Below are 15,582 nucleotides of genomic sequence, written 5' to 3' on the forward strand. Positions count from 1 at the left end.
TGAGCTACACACTGGGACATGAATGTTCTCCTTGGGTGCCCCATTTGACCCAGATGGGGCACCTCACATGGCAAATAGTGCTACCATCTGAACCAACCTATATTACTAACAATAATAGCTTTATTATTACAGTTTCCTTGCTCTCCGTTTAGTGTGTGCTCTGAAGAAAAACCTGCTTTTCCTACACCTGGCTCTGTAAATAGAAACAAAGAAAACAGTAAGCAGACCTTCACCACAACATTGTTCCAGCCAATCAGCAACAGGTGGTGTTAGTGCTTGTGCACAGGGGAAACGTGGCTTTACCTTTTATTTGTGGTTTTACTTCCCTTAAAGTTAGCCCACAATGAAAAGTAAAAGTAAGACAGCAGAAATATCAAAAACAGCAAGGCAATAAGAGATTAATGTCTACAAAAAGATTATAAATATTAAAAATAAAAGTGACTTTAAAATAAAAGTGAGGCAAGATAAAACCAAGAAAAAACAAAAACAGTAGAAGATGAAAAATCTAAACGGAAAACTTGTGTCATAGTCAAACCGGAAGAGGCTGCAGGTAAAGACACTGGGTAACAACACAGAAGTGGGTCTTCTGTGGAAACAGTGGCTTGGCAGTTAAAAAGGAAGTCCTTGTGGTCTGTAAGACAATAACGTCACAACCATCAAGGACAGGAAAAAAGTTCAAGTTAAAAGAAGATGAAATTTTTCTGGATTACCATTCTTGTTGGTAAGTAATAAATATACCCTATACTGGACCATCATTTTTATAGAAACTAACCTAGATTCATACGTTAGTAAATGTCCCTTTTCACCTATAATAGATGAAGGTTGAGAGTTTGTTTGTACTGACAAATATGGTGGTGGCAGCAAGATGGTTCTGTTTTATGTAGCTTTTCTTTGTCATTTCAAATGTAGAATGAAATCAGATCAACCACTCAATTAGGTGCGTTGATGAAACAACAAGGAGAATCCCTTGTGAGGATCTCAAACTGCACTGTTGCTCCTAACAGATTGCATGCTGTATAATATTGAACAGGGACACCACACAAAAGCTTCTGTTAATGTAGAATGTGGGGAGAGTAAGAGGTTCTGTGACATTCACCTGTTAATTTGAGACAGACATGACATATGGTAACATTATTCACTCATGAGATTTGAGTTTGAGAGAGAATTGTTGTACGTTGCATGTTGTGCATACAAGTGACCCAGAGGAGGAAGGGGGCATATATGGAGCGCAAATAAACTCAAAATGGTCACCATTTGTGTTACATTCTCTACAAATGAAAAATATAAGATTTATAAATGTGTACAATTAGGGCTGGACAATGTGGCCACAAAATGTTATCAAGGTTTCACATCTTTCAATGTCGATAATTATCAAGATAAGAGACAAGAGTTTCAAGGCAGATTTTTGCTCCTAAGTGAAAGTTGAAGAAACCTGATGGTTTATCCGTGGTTTCAACTCTTCTTTATGGCCAACACTTGATGCCGAACAGTGGATCACTTTAAAAATCTACGGTAGAACATTCAAAACAATTACGAAAAAATCTTTGTCAACAAATATGCACGAGTAAAATGAAGTAAAAGCTTTTTCCAGTCCTTTTTCCTCAACAATATAAACATATTAATAAAAAAATAAGTCCTATTTCGTGCATGATTCAAAGGAATGAAACCAAACATTTATTGAACATTTGTGATATTGTTATTGAACAAAATTATATTGCAATAATGATTGTAATTGTTTTATTGTCCAGTCTTATGTACATATTTAAAATGGGTTACAGATTATTCACCTGAACAGATCTGAGTTATAGCTTATTTAAACCAGATATTTACATTTATAGTAACAGTCCATATATAGTTGGTGACTGTATGTGATGTCCACCAGCACTTACGTAACGTATGCATTTGTGGATTTGTGTGGAGCTCTTCAGAGAGTCTCAGTACTCCACATGGTGATCCATGCACACACATTTAACAATCTGGAATGTAATCCAAAAGAATGTCACAAATATTTTTTAGTTATTTCTATAAAGAAGAAGCTTTTTGAAGGCAAAAATTATCGGATCTGTGAAGGTGAAGTAAAACTGTTTTACTTAAAATATTATTTATTCAGGTCGGGATGTGCTTGGTATTTGTGTGGATTGGAACACACATTTGAGAGTATCCAAAATTACACACAAATCGTTGTATTTATAATTTTTCAGTGTACACATTTGTGACCAATTTCACTCCACAGACCTTAGACTGACTCCAGGCGGCCATTATAGGGGCTATGGACGAGGAAACTCCACCAACTGCTATAGAAAGAGTCGTGCCAGTGTGGAAAGATAGCAATATACCAAGAGCAGAAGATTTAAAACCAAAACATTTTTCAAAGCTGTGGATTAAATTAAAGAGATCTGCTGTGTCAGTCTCAGAACATATGGATCAGGGAGGATTAAAATTTGGGGAGTCAGCAGCAAGTATTAAAGGTTCAGTGTGTAATATTTAGGAGGCTCTAATGACAGAAATGCAATATAATATCTATAAATATGTTTGCAGTGGTGTATAAAGACTTAACATAATGAACATTTATGTTTTTATTACCTTAGAATGAGCCATTTCTGTCTAGCACGTGGGTCCCTTTATGGACCTCACCATGTTGCACCGCCATGTTTACAGTAGCCCAAACAGACAAACAGCTCTACAGAGCGTGTTTTCAATACGTAGAATAAGAAGAACAAGTAATGTTGGTAGTAGTAGTCGACTCTTTTATTAGAATTAAGAAAAGAAGAGAAATTTGGAGCCGTAGATTCTCCTTCGCACTTAGAAAAGGAGAGGCGAGCGTTGGCTGATGGTGCATTCATTTGGTGTTGGAATAATCAAAATCTTTTTTCCCCTCTTAAAACTTTATTGCAAAAAGAGAAATAAAGTGTACATGGGACATGAAGAAGTCACGTAAAAATCAAAATCACGTATTGCATATACATATTTTGCAAGCATGTAATTTGTAATATGGTTACAACATGGTTAGTTTGCTGTCCATGTAGAGTGAACTAGCGTCCATGTTGATTCCACATTCTGACTTCATAGCACATGAACACACACTGAAGACGGAAGAACGACTTCACAACTGTGGAAATGGGACCATCTGAGGAGCATGTGAATGCACCGTGAGCCACTGGTTGCAATTCACAACCTTCACCACTAGATGCCACTAAAACTTACACACTGAACCTTTAAATCATTGCTTATCTTGCCAGGAGCTGTTTTTGTACTGTGAAATGATTAAAACCCAAACTGAAAAAGAAAAAATATTGGGATAGGTAAAAAAGATATCTAAAACAGGGGGATGCGTATTGGATTTTTTCAACACACTATGGTTTGGTTAAAACTTTAGGGAAATGATGGCCAATGATGAGAAAGACAGTTTCCATCTCATAAGTAAGATGATGATTTCAAGTTAAGTCAGCTAAATAAATGTAATGTAAATATTGCCAACATTTGTTAGCTTTGAGACTGAATTGTTTTCATGTCCATTTGATCCACGCCAGGGTTTATCACCATAGCTGGTTTTTGGATGCCGTTTGTGGCTGCTGCAGAGGTCCAACATGTCCAGCTGGGGTCGACAGTCACTTTGGGCTGTAACATCTCCTACCTTTATGATACAACATGGCTTAAGCACAACACAGATCACACCCCCACTGTGGTTCTCTGTGCCATCCTCAGAGAGGGACGACCGGTTCTAGGTAGTACACTATTTCAAATGCTGATTTGAACAAATACGGAAATATGAAAAACTCAGCTCTAAACTCAACAGAACTGAGGTTGTAAAGAGCAGAAAACTAGATATATGCACACTACACACTCTTTAAGTGTGTACATTTGTTTTAAAATTGGAGGTTTACCACTAGACTCCTCTTGAGATGCAGAGTTTGAGGTTGAGGATGCCTGCTGCTGTCTTCAGGAGACACGCACACATGCATGATTCATTTAGGAGTAAGAACAGAACAGAGAGTATCATTTGATATGCCTTCAACTGACAAGACTACAACTATTTTCTCAGATTTTCAGCTCAGCCCTCGTTTCTCAGTGGGGTTGATGAACAGATCTCTGGCACTGAGGATCACTGATGTTGTGGAGAGAGACCTGGGGCTGTACTATTGCATTGCCAGTGTGAACACACATTTAGTGGTTGGTAGGGGAACCATGCTTCAGGGTAAGATGATATATTTTGTACTGATGTTGACTTTATTACAGCAAAACTTAAAGTAGCACACAAAGAGACCTCTTCAACCACCTGAAATTTCCAAATTGTTTGTCACAACTGTCAAGCCTGGTAACCAGGAAAGCAGGATTAGGACCCAAATGCAGACAGGGACATCTGGTGCAATGCAGATAATTTAATTACATAATATAAAAATACAAAAGGTTTATACGTTGGTCAGGCACAGGTCAACTCCAGGAAATAAGTCCAAAGACGACCAAATCTATAGGAGGTAAAATCCAGAGTCCATAAAACAAGCAAAGTCCAAGAGAACACAGTTCAACAACACTAGGGAAACACAGGGAGAATGGCTAAGATGCTTGACACAGATACAAAGACGAACCTGCCAAAACTATGACATTGTTCCCCTACTGGAAAGCCTGTAAGATCAACAGGACACAAATAGCCTTCATTAAGAACTCAAAAGGTCTGGAAGCCAACTCAAAGCCAATTGCACAAGTTACCATCAAGCGCGGCATACACCAAGGCGATGCACTATCCCCGCTGCCGTTAGGCCTGAACTCCCTCAGCCAGATCATCTCAAAGAGTAGCTAAGGATCCAGGTTCCATGGAACAACCATCAGTCACCTCCTCTACATGGATGACATCAACAGCAACGGCACTGGAATGTCATTTGGACTGAACAAGCGTGATTGCATGGTATAAAAAAGCGGGGAAACAATCAGAACCGAGGGGGTTGAACTACCAGAAGGGAACACTGTAGATGTTCAAGACAGCTACAAATACCTTGGGTTCCTGCAGGCTAACGGAAACCATGAGGAGGCAGCAAGGAAGTCAGCCACAGCCAAACACCTACAGAGTATGTCAGGTCCTGAAAAGCCTGCTGAATAGGAAGAACAGGATCCGAGCCATCAACACATACGCCAGTCATCAGATACTCTGCTGGTATAATAAACTGGCTAAAGGAGGCTACTGACATCAAGACGGGAAAGCTCCTCACAATGTATGGAGGGTTTCACCCCAAATCCAGCACCCTGAGACTGTACACTAAGAAGAGCGAGGGAGGCCGAGTATTCATCATGCAATACCATCAGCGCGAGGCCTCTGATACTGATAGGCCACAGATGTATTCTGCAGCATAACAATGACCCCAAACATGCATATACAAGAGTCCTGGAAGTGATGGTATGGCCCTCACAGAGCCCTGATCTTGACATCAGTGAGTCTGTCTGGGATTACATGAAGAGAGAGAAGCAACTGAGGCTACCTCAGTCCACAGAAGACCTGTGTTAGTTCTCCAAGATGTTTGGGCGAACTTACCTGCAAAAACTATATACAAGTATACCTAGAAGAATTGATGCTGTTTTGAAGGCAAAAACAAGTCACACCAAACACTGATTTGATTTAGATTTTTCTTCTTTTGTTCACTCACTTTGTATTTCATTAATTGATAAATATAGTCTATTAACATGTCTATTTTTGAAAGCATTCTTGGCAGACTCGTTCCACACATGCGCAGTAGATCAGTTGGTGCCCTGGTAGCTTGGCGGGCGTACCTCAAAAAAGGGGAGGCACTTGGATTGCCCTGTGTTTGCGCAGATCCTTCGCGTACCCCCTCTGATGACGATTTTTTCCTAACGCGGTCCCTCGCGGATGCGGAAAGTATAATCCTTGCTTAGGTCTACCACCCTGACTACCAAGACTTATCATAACAAACAACCAGAGGAGATGCAAAGCAGCTATTTTCAGGAAAAGTGTGATTATATAAGGACACAGTGTGACTTCATTAAATACAACTTTAACAATCAGCTTTGAAAATACCAAGAAAAAGTATTCGCCTCAGCCTGATTGTCTCTCTTCATATTTCCTTAGCTTCATCTCCAGGGGCCCCTAGATTTCTCTTCAACCACTGGTACTGTGTGGTTGTGGGTTCTGGGCTGCTGATTATGGTGCTGGCTGTTTGCATCACCCACTGGAAAGCTAAGTCAAACAAGGAGACCACCAACAAGACCCAGACTGCAACAGCACCAACAAGGACAATATACATAAACAGCACCAGTCGCAGCTAATGATACAAACCTTTTTCCCAGCACACATTTGAACTGTCCTAGCAGAAAATGCTCAGCTGTCTCTAATAACTTTGATGAAGGCCTTGATAAAGGATCGTAATCACACCTGTGCTTTTCATCCCATTTTGTTCAATAATAATCTGATCCAACTGAGTGGGCAGTGTTTCTCTTGTTAACTTCCACACAAAATGGGTACTGTTAGAGCCGCCACTGGTTGCCTTAGTGAATATTAATTGTTGTGTTCCTAAAGTGAGATTCTGACTGTTATGCAAACCCAGCTATGATCCGACCAAACCTACCAATCAGGACTCTTCAATCATCACCGCAATCATCTGAGTGGCTTCAGTCGGTACTTTTGAATCTTTGTAAATCATCAAGTGTTGGGCACTCTTTTGCTTGAGTATTCTAAATTGCAGAATAACTGCTTGTTTGTTTACTTACTTACTTACTAAGCATATAGACCCTGACCTCCTTTTTGTTCTTCAGAGTGTGTTTTCTGAGCTAAGTAACATTCATTGTCAACATTCATTTTGTGTATTTGTCAGCACCTGTATAGCCTCTTTATGTTGTATTTTCTTGTGCGAGCACGTTAATTAAACCCTTGACTTTACCCGGAATATTTCAGTTGTCCTATTCCACCTCATTTCAATCCCAATCACTTGTTGCTGCCCTACCTTAACGAGCTGGGTCGTAAAAGTACACAGAAACAAAACCAACAACAATCTGCTGGTGTTTTTCTGACTGTAGCGAGAATAGGATCCAGAGGAATATGGTAACAATATTAGTGTGCTAATAGTTTTTTTTATTACTTCAGTGAACACTTTCATAATGAGTTTATGGTCTCAATCGCTAGTTTCAAGTCTTCTTCAATATATAAACATGATGTTCATTTAGTAAATGATGTGGGACCATCATTTACTAAATGTAAAATAGATGATAAAGCAGGGTATAGTCTAGGGTGTGTCTACCTTGTGATTGACCACTGCAATGGCGACCTGTCAATCAGGATAGAGGCAAATCTTATCCATGTGTACATTTAACCAGCTGTGAACTTGTTTTTGGGTGCTTTGGTGTTTTCATCCAAGAACTTTGACCTTTTCACGGTGTGTTTTCAGTTCATTGAAGTTTATTGTAACATAGCGGTTGCTTAAAGTCTTGTTTAGAAATTGGTTGTACTAAAAGACACTCTTAGATTTGTCTGTTTTCTAGTAAATGCATTTAGTTTTAAGCAGGTTTTTCACTAGCCAAAATGAGCAATCCCAAACAATATGACAGATAAGGTGTATTACAGATGCACTTTGTTAACCAAGTTAGTTCAGCCTTCTCGTCCAAATATCGTCATATCTGGTTCCAAAAAAACAAGATGGCGATGGCCCAAATGCAAAAGTCGAAGCTTCAGAGCAGCAGTCCACAGACCAATGGGTGACGTCACTGTGGATACGTCCACTATTTTTATACAGTCTATGATATTACCTCATTATCAGGTTATTACCATTTCTCAATCCAAATATTGCGCTGATATAACCATTTTATTGTTAGAAGGTTACCGCACAGTTACCTAAATATTACTACAATATTACTAAATAGCATTGCCTAGTTGCTATCTTTAAATGTGTTTCCCCAATGTTACCCTTTGTTTTTGGCCCATAATTACATACAGCTCAGTCTGATATTACCCAGATATACCGATAGTTAATTACCATACTATTACCTGGTTATTATTTTGGTTATTATAAAACTATCACCATGTTATTACATGAAAGGTGCTTTTGGTTACTTTGGTTCTGCTCTCTGGAACAAAGTGCCTGTCCACAACTGTCAGTGTTCAAACTGAAATTGTTTTTGTGTGTTTTTTTTTCAGGCTTATAATTATTTACTGTATGTGTTTGTTATGTATGTGCCTGTATATTCTGCCTGTGGAATGGATGCATGGCTGTAAATTGTTCTAGTTGGTGGGTGTGTTTTTTTTTCTTCTTGCATTTCTTGTCTCTTTGTATCTTTGGGTTATTTACAATTGCTAAGTCACATTTCCCTATATGAGTTCACTTTTTCACTTTCAAAACCCTTCACACAGCACAGCACAAGTCAGTGTGAACTAAACCGTGGATCACTTCAATGACCTGTTTTCTCACTCCACCACCAAAACTCTGTATGTACACTCAATTTTGCATATTTTTATATACAATACAAAACTGTTCATAATTAAACCCTTACATTAAAAATGTGGACACTGAGCCCATTTTTTCCTTCCTTAAAAGACCTGTGCCAGGTGAGGGGGCAAAATCCAAGAGATTTTGTAATTGCATGGTATAGTGGATTGCAGCCTATCCCAGGATGGTGTCACTTTTCCTTCCACCTTACTCTCCATTCCTCAACCCCATAGACCTCACTTCATGGAGGTGGAAAGGTTTTGACTACCGTCTACATGATCAGATATATTTCTTGGACATATCTGCCGCAGATTGCCAGGGATGAATCAAGCATGCAAAAGGTCCCCTAATGTAGCCTACTGTAAAAGAGTATATAAGATGTGACATGGATGAAAACTTGAGGCCAAATGCGATACAGATTTCACTAACACTGTTGTATATATGTATAGTTTTGTATTGCTTTACTTGTGCACTTGGAGTTACCATATGCAGAAATGGCTTAAAAAGCTTATTGAAGTAATGGATGAAAATGCAGCTAGACAAGAAGACATTGGTGTCAAAGGTCGATAGGAGAAATTTCTTGTGGTGGCAGTAGTCACAATATGTCACAATATAACTAAGTTTAAATAGTGAAATTGAAAATTATAAAAATGGTAAACAAAACATGTCAGATTCCCATAAATAAGAAGACATAGTTCGGAGCCGCAGTGTCCAGGAGGTAGAGTAGAAGATCTGCCGATAACACTCCGGGTAGCGTTTTAGTGCGGACGACAGACAAAAACGGAGGACTTTAAAAATGATGACGCAGACACTCACGTTTGGCTTCCTGATTGGGTCTTGCTACAACACAATGCTACTGACAGTGTTTATGCTATTGTATTTTATTAAAATATTTTGTACTATGCAAATAACACTTACACACTTTTACTTTGAATGTCGCCGTATTTTCTTTGCGATGACTCAGAGTCTGTCCTCCACCACCACAGTCGCTTTATGGTCTCTGTAACAGTTCCACCTCGTTGTCGGTCCGTGGGAAAACATCCCTGGTATTCTTGAAAAACATGGTAGTGTGGATGTAGCCCTAGAAAGAAATACAAGCAGAGACCATTCACCAGAGTTAGACAAACACATTTAGAAAGTGTACACAAAGCTATTCCCACATGGTTTGGTATTATTATAATGGCTTCATTAATACAATGCAGTGGCCTATTGTGTCACAGATACCCGACCAGTCTTCTGGCGCACTAAATAAGGTTTGGTACCTACATAATGTGGCCCACCAAAGCTACGTCTATCATACTGAAAGACGGGTTTTTTTATATTATCGTTTACACACTAACTCTGGACCACGCTACCTTACTACCGACTGTGTCAGTAAAAAGAGTTCCCAATCTCATTCATACAGAAATCATACTTATGTATGCATATGTTTACAGTACTGTGCTACAGTAATCACTGATTGATATGCAGTACTTCAATACTGTAATGATAGTAGATTTCTTACCTATTCTCATTTTGGAAAGTCTGGACGATGGATGCTGCTGTGAACCTGCTGCAGTTTGGCTGTGCTCTAACACAGATTTAGTGGCCAGACATGGATAAAGTGTGGTTTAGAGCTGAGTGTAAAGCAGGAAATGTGCTTGTATTTTATCAGAAGTGGTTCAGCCACTCGGATAAACAAATAATATCCTACACTCTGGTGAATAGTTCTGCACCGATTTCTGCCTTTCCTGCATCAAGTGAGGCTCTAAGGCAGTCAGCTTGCTTTCAAATATGTTTCTCCTGTAGATGTACTTGGACCCTGTCACCTATTTCCTAAAATAACAAACCCAAAATAAATCAGTAATATCTCCTCAACCATTTGGCCTAGATGCATAATTCTGGTCTCCTTTGAAAGGTCAGCTAAGGAATATAAAATCCATTACACTTATAAATTAACATATTTATTCTACGATTACAGACTACATGGAGATGCAATACAGAAAAAATATTTTTTCATCCTCGACTGGTAAAAAAAGCTATATGTTTCAAATAACAAAGCTTCCAAAACATTGAAATATTGATAAAAAACCGTCAATATATATGACCAAAAGCACTCCCATGCTTTACATGCCCACAGCTTGAGAACAGAACATCCTGCAAGGCTCTTTCTCTTCGTACTGAAGAGACGAATCGATTGATATCCTGCATGTCTGTGGAGCTCCTACGGGTCGCCAGCAGAGGCCGATAACCGCCTCCGCCAAAGCAAACTCTTCTTCTCTACTTCAATCTGACGACAGAAACGAAACTTACCAACGAAGCCGACCTTAGTGAGCACACATGCAGGTGTGATTTAGTTTTCCTCCTCTTTGTGGCTTGGGAAGTAACTTCTTTTAATGTGCATGTGGCACCTTTTCATGTCAATGATAATTGTCAAGTGGAGTCTAAAGTCATAATTTTTTGTCCAAGTCATGTGACTCGAATCCACACCTCTGGTGTTCGGACATGTTGAGAATAAAGTTGTAATTTAATGAGAAATGTACCTGCCCTACAGTGCATTAGTCTAATGATCTGCTGATGTGGTAGTACTAGTATCCCCTTCAGACCGCCTGATGACACAGAACCCCGTTTGGGACTGTACTGGATGAGACAAGTGTGGTCTCTTCATCGGAGGTGGAAAACTGAAATTGTAAACACATGCAATCTCAGCACAGATTCACACAAATGTTAACTTCAGCCCCTCTGACAAAGTGCAGCTCACAGCAGCTTCAGTGGGAAGCAGCTTGGAGCAGTGATACTGTCCCAAACAGAGCAAAGGTGTGTCTAAGTGAGGGGGGTGCAGATGTGGCAGAAAGGGGGAGGATTGAATGAAAGCCAGCAACGCCACCTAGGGAATTGCACCCGAGGAAATACTATTTAAACCTTGATTGATTAATTGGAGAATAAAGAGATAAAGGCACACAGGAATGTTACTGATGAGGCAGAGACATGATTCAAAGTATACCAAAATATATTTTTAATCAGCAAAGAAAAAGAAATAATAAAATACTATTATAAAATGGTAGATAAGACAACTTTTTTTTGTTACAATAATTAGTTGCAAACTACTTTAATATCAGTTCAAATAAAGAAATATAAATCCAGCGCCCCAAAATAACTTTAGCCAAAACTAAGCAGAGGTCACTTGTGGAGAGGCAGACTACGCTGAGGAGTGCTACCGCTAAACCTCAACACATTATTCACAGCAAAAATGGTGCAGTCTGTATAGTGTCCCCGTGCAACTACTCACATGCATAAAAGTGAAGGGACCTTTCCACGGGTGCCTAGCCTCTCAACAAGATGGCACCCTGCTGAAAATATAAACTGAATACAAAAGAAACAACCTTAAAGTAACAAACCAACCAAGTAACCAAGTTGGCTGAACAAGGGAAAGTCGATTAGTCAAAGTCTCGATTGGTATTATTTTTTCTAACCGTGGCTCTAGCACCCATAGTACTTTTTATCTTGAGAATGATGTCCATGGGACAACTCGAAACTTCGTAATCTGCAAGTTAATAATACATTACATCTATTTAACTGATACAATTGATCGTGCACAACTTTAGAATACATACTTACATAAGCCGGGGAACAACATTTATTCACTGGGACGCTTTACCTTCTTAAAGGAGCACTATGTAGTTTCCAGCGGTCACAAGCGGTGCGGTTCTAAGATTGCAACCAGGTGTGTGCTCGCTTGAACTCAGGAGCGAGCAGAATCCGAAACACAACCGCTTTCATACAGAAATAACACAATAAATGCAGGAACACCAGCATGCAGGCTGTGGCTTTTCACTCAGACATGTTCAGGCTCTGTTACTTCAGCGTTCCCGTCTCAGAGGCAGCTCAACACCGGCTCCATAACGTTACTTCATTCAGCGCAGCGAGCCGCATATCGGCACAATACTCCCAAAAGACGGCGGATATAGACAGACAGGGAGAACAGACGGAGCTGGAAACTCCCACTGCAAAGTTACAGTAATAGTTTTATCAGCTGCAGGTTGAACTAATCCGTGCTCGTTACATGATCACGATACATTTACTGCATTTAGCCGACCTGCTACATTGTTAGCTCGCCTGCTGCTGTATCTTCTGTGTATCTTTCTCCGGAGGCTCAGCAATGTCAGCACAGCTACATGATACTACTGAATATTATAAGAGTTAGACCACAGTTAGTAACTTTACTGTAACTTAGTGTTAGTGGATGACTCTTCCCCTCTGTTGTTGTGACCGTTTAGTTGCAGTGATGTATATTATGTGGGTCATGTTAGTTACAGCGACTGAGAGGAGGAGAAGCTGTGTACCTGAGTATTGGTAAAACGAGAATAAACCTAAACTTAATGTTATGAAGCAAACAGCGGCAGGTCCGAGCTACTGTAGTGTTAGCTGGCTGCATCACTATAGGCTAACGTTAGTAAACAAATCGCTCCACATTTGCTTTTTGCTGTTACATCCTTTCTTGTAGGCTAAATCACCAGTGGTACACAGGATAGTAACACGTGTCGCGTTAGTTTTTCAAGTAATATGGAAAGCGATATAACTTTGCACCGGATAACATTAGCAACTGCTCGGCATTAGCCGGCGAGCTAACGTGACTTTCTCTGTGTTTCTCCAGCTTTACTAATGCTCACTTTGTTCTTACTCGACATCATCTGAACCTGTTTGGTCTGATGGGCTTCAGCACATAAACCTTTATTGTTGTTTTGTACCCTTACGTGGAGCCTGAGTTTTTCTGGGAGCCGGTTGTTTTATTGTGTTGGTGGACTGCTTGGCGTTAGCTGCCGTGCTGTCGCTGTAGTCTGAGAGGCTTGGGAGCGCGCACAGAGCTGAATCCGACCCGGAGACCTTACATTAAAAGCAGAATAGTGGCTGATACAAGCAATGTAGAAAACAGGCGTGTGCTTAATTTCTAAGTGAAATTTAGAAAGTTTTAAGCCGATTAACAATAAGGCAATGAAAATTTGATTAATTTCGTTGAAAAACTTACATATAGCCCCTTTAAAGGGGTCGTGCTACTTTTTCTGGCTGGGAGTGGGCAGTTTCCCAGCATCAGCTAAATTACATAATCCAGTGCTATATATGAATTTAACATTCGTGTTACACTCGTTAACGCTAACTAACAGCACATTGCACACAACTTTAAGAAGCTCATATGATATGAAAACTATTATGTAACTAGCATAATAAGCATTCTTAATAGTTAAATGAAATGTTGTCATAATACAAACCCATTTATTTATTTCACAACTAGCTAATCTCTGAAATATTAGCTACCAGACAGGCAGCAACTCTTTTTCCATGTTGGCTAAACTAACCAAATATGAAGGCCATGATCATATTTGCCTTTTTTTTAACTAAACTGCTGACTTTGGTGAATTGGTTTGAGCTCAGGTTCACATGCATGAACTCCCCCACCTCCCTCGATGTTAATTTATTTGCTACTGTCCGTTTTGCAATGTGATTGGCTATCTGTTGTAACAATGGATGACATTAAGCAGAAAGCCGTCATATGATAAAATGAAATAAAATGGAATCCTGGAATCTTATGGTCAACGAAGGCAAATCCGGGCTTACTTAGGTCGGTTGGCTGAATCATTCACAACAGACTGTGGTGGAAAGAAAACAGAAAATCCACTCCCAAAATACAAGCTAGATGTGTAAAAAAAAAAAAACTTTGTAAACTGAAATACAGCAGATCATCACTTAACTGTAGGTATTTAGGACAGAGAACTAATTGTATCTTAATAGATTCCATTTGTCACAACGAGCTTCTTACAATTCATGATGATCCCCAAGAACAGAATAGAATAAAATAGTCTTTATTGTCATTGCATTGTGAAGGTACACCCTCCCATGGAGCCACCCTTGCACCATAAAAACAAGAAAAGAAACAAGAAAAGACTAAAACAGGTTAAAACAAACGATGTTCTCATAAAAATAGAGACACAATAATATATACAACCAGGATATATAAATATAAAATATGTATATATGTTTACTTGTATTGTATATTATCTATATATACACATAAAATCTAATAAAAAGGTAAAGTCTTAAAGTGTCTATAGTTATTACAAGAGTGGGGGAAGTGGGCTGATTCTCTGCTGTTTCGGGCGTTATTGGGTGAATTGGAGGCTTATGTGTGTCCATGGGTGTTGGCAGTTCGTATGGCCCAGGGGAAAAAGCTGTTCGTCAGCCTGCTGGTGTGAGATTTGGTTGACCTGTAACGTCTCCCCGAGGGCAACAGATCAAACAGGGGGTAGGCAGGGTGTGAGTGGTCTCTTGTGATGGCCCTGGTTCTCCTGAGTCAGCAGGATATAGAGATATTTTCCAGGCTGGGCAGAGGGCAGCCAGTGATCTTTTGGGCAGTGTTTATAACCCTCTGTACCGCCTTCCTGTCCTCAGCTGTGGAGCCTGCGTACCACACACTTACGCAGTGTGTTAGGACGCTCACCACAGAGGAGTGATAAAAAGCCAGCAGCAGCTTCGTTTCCAGATTGTTCTTCCTGAGGACAGGCAGAAAGTGTAGCCGCTGCTGAGCCTTCTTGACCAGGTCCCTGATGTTATGGGTCCAGGAGCAGTCAGCAGAGATGTAGGTGGTGACCATTTCGACCCGATCTCCATTTATGAGGAGAGGGGTGTAGTCCTGTCTGTGCTTCCTGAAATCCAAAATTAGTTCTTTTGTTTTAGGGATATTCAGGGTCAGGTTATTGTCTGACTTGTACGCTGTCTCGTCCCCTTCGTGGATACATCCAACTACTGTGGTGTCATCCTTTCCACATCTGTCGCGGGTTGTTGTCGATCAGATGTCCCTCTACTTTCCTCTTATAGGAGTCCTTGGCCTTGAGCCTCTAATCAGTGTTAAGGTTGTAATAGCCTAACTAAAAAAAACACATTAATGGGAAAAGTGCAGGTTTCCTAAGATTCTTAAAATAAAAGCAATCATTTTGAATATTCAGCAAGGAATAAGCCCATATATGTAGAAAGTTAACAATAATGTAAAGTTGTGAAGATTAATTTATAGTCTAGGTTGAAATCAACTCCACTATGACTGAAAATCAAAATAAATCTTTAGAAAAGGAGAAGTGGAGGATTTCACAGAAGATAAGGGAGGAAATGTAATCACTAAATGGTGTCAGCA

Source organism: Micropterus salmoides, unplaced genomic scaffold (genome assembly GCF_014851395.1).
Source record: "Micropterus salmoides isolate LMB-PRFRI ecotype aquatic unplaced genomic scaffold, ASM1485139v1 Ms_hic_scaffold_12, whole genome shotgun sequence".
NCBI lineage: Eukaryota > Metazoa > Chordata > Actinopteri > Centrarchiformes > Centrarchidae > Micropterus > Micropterus salmoides.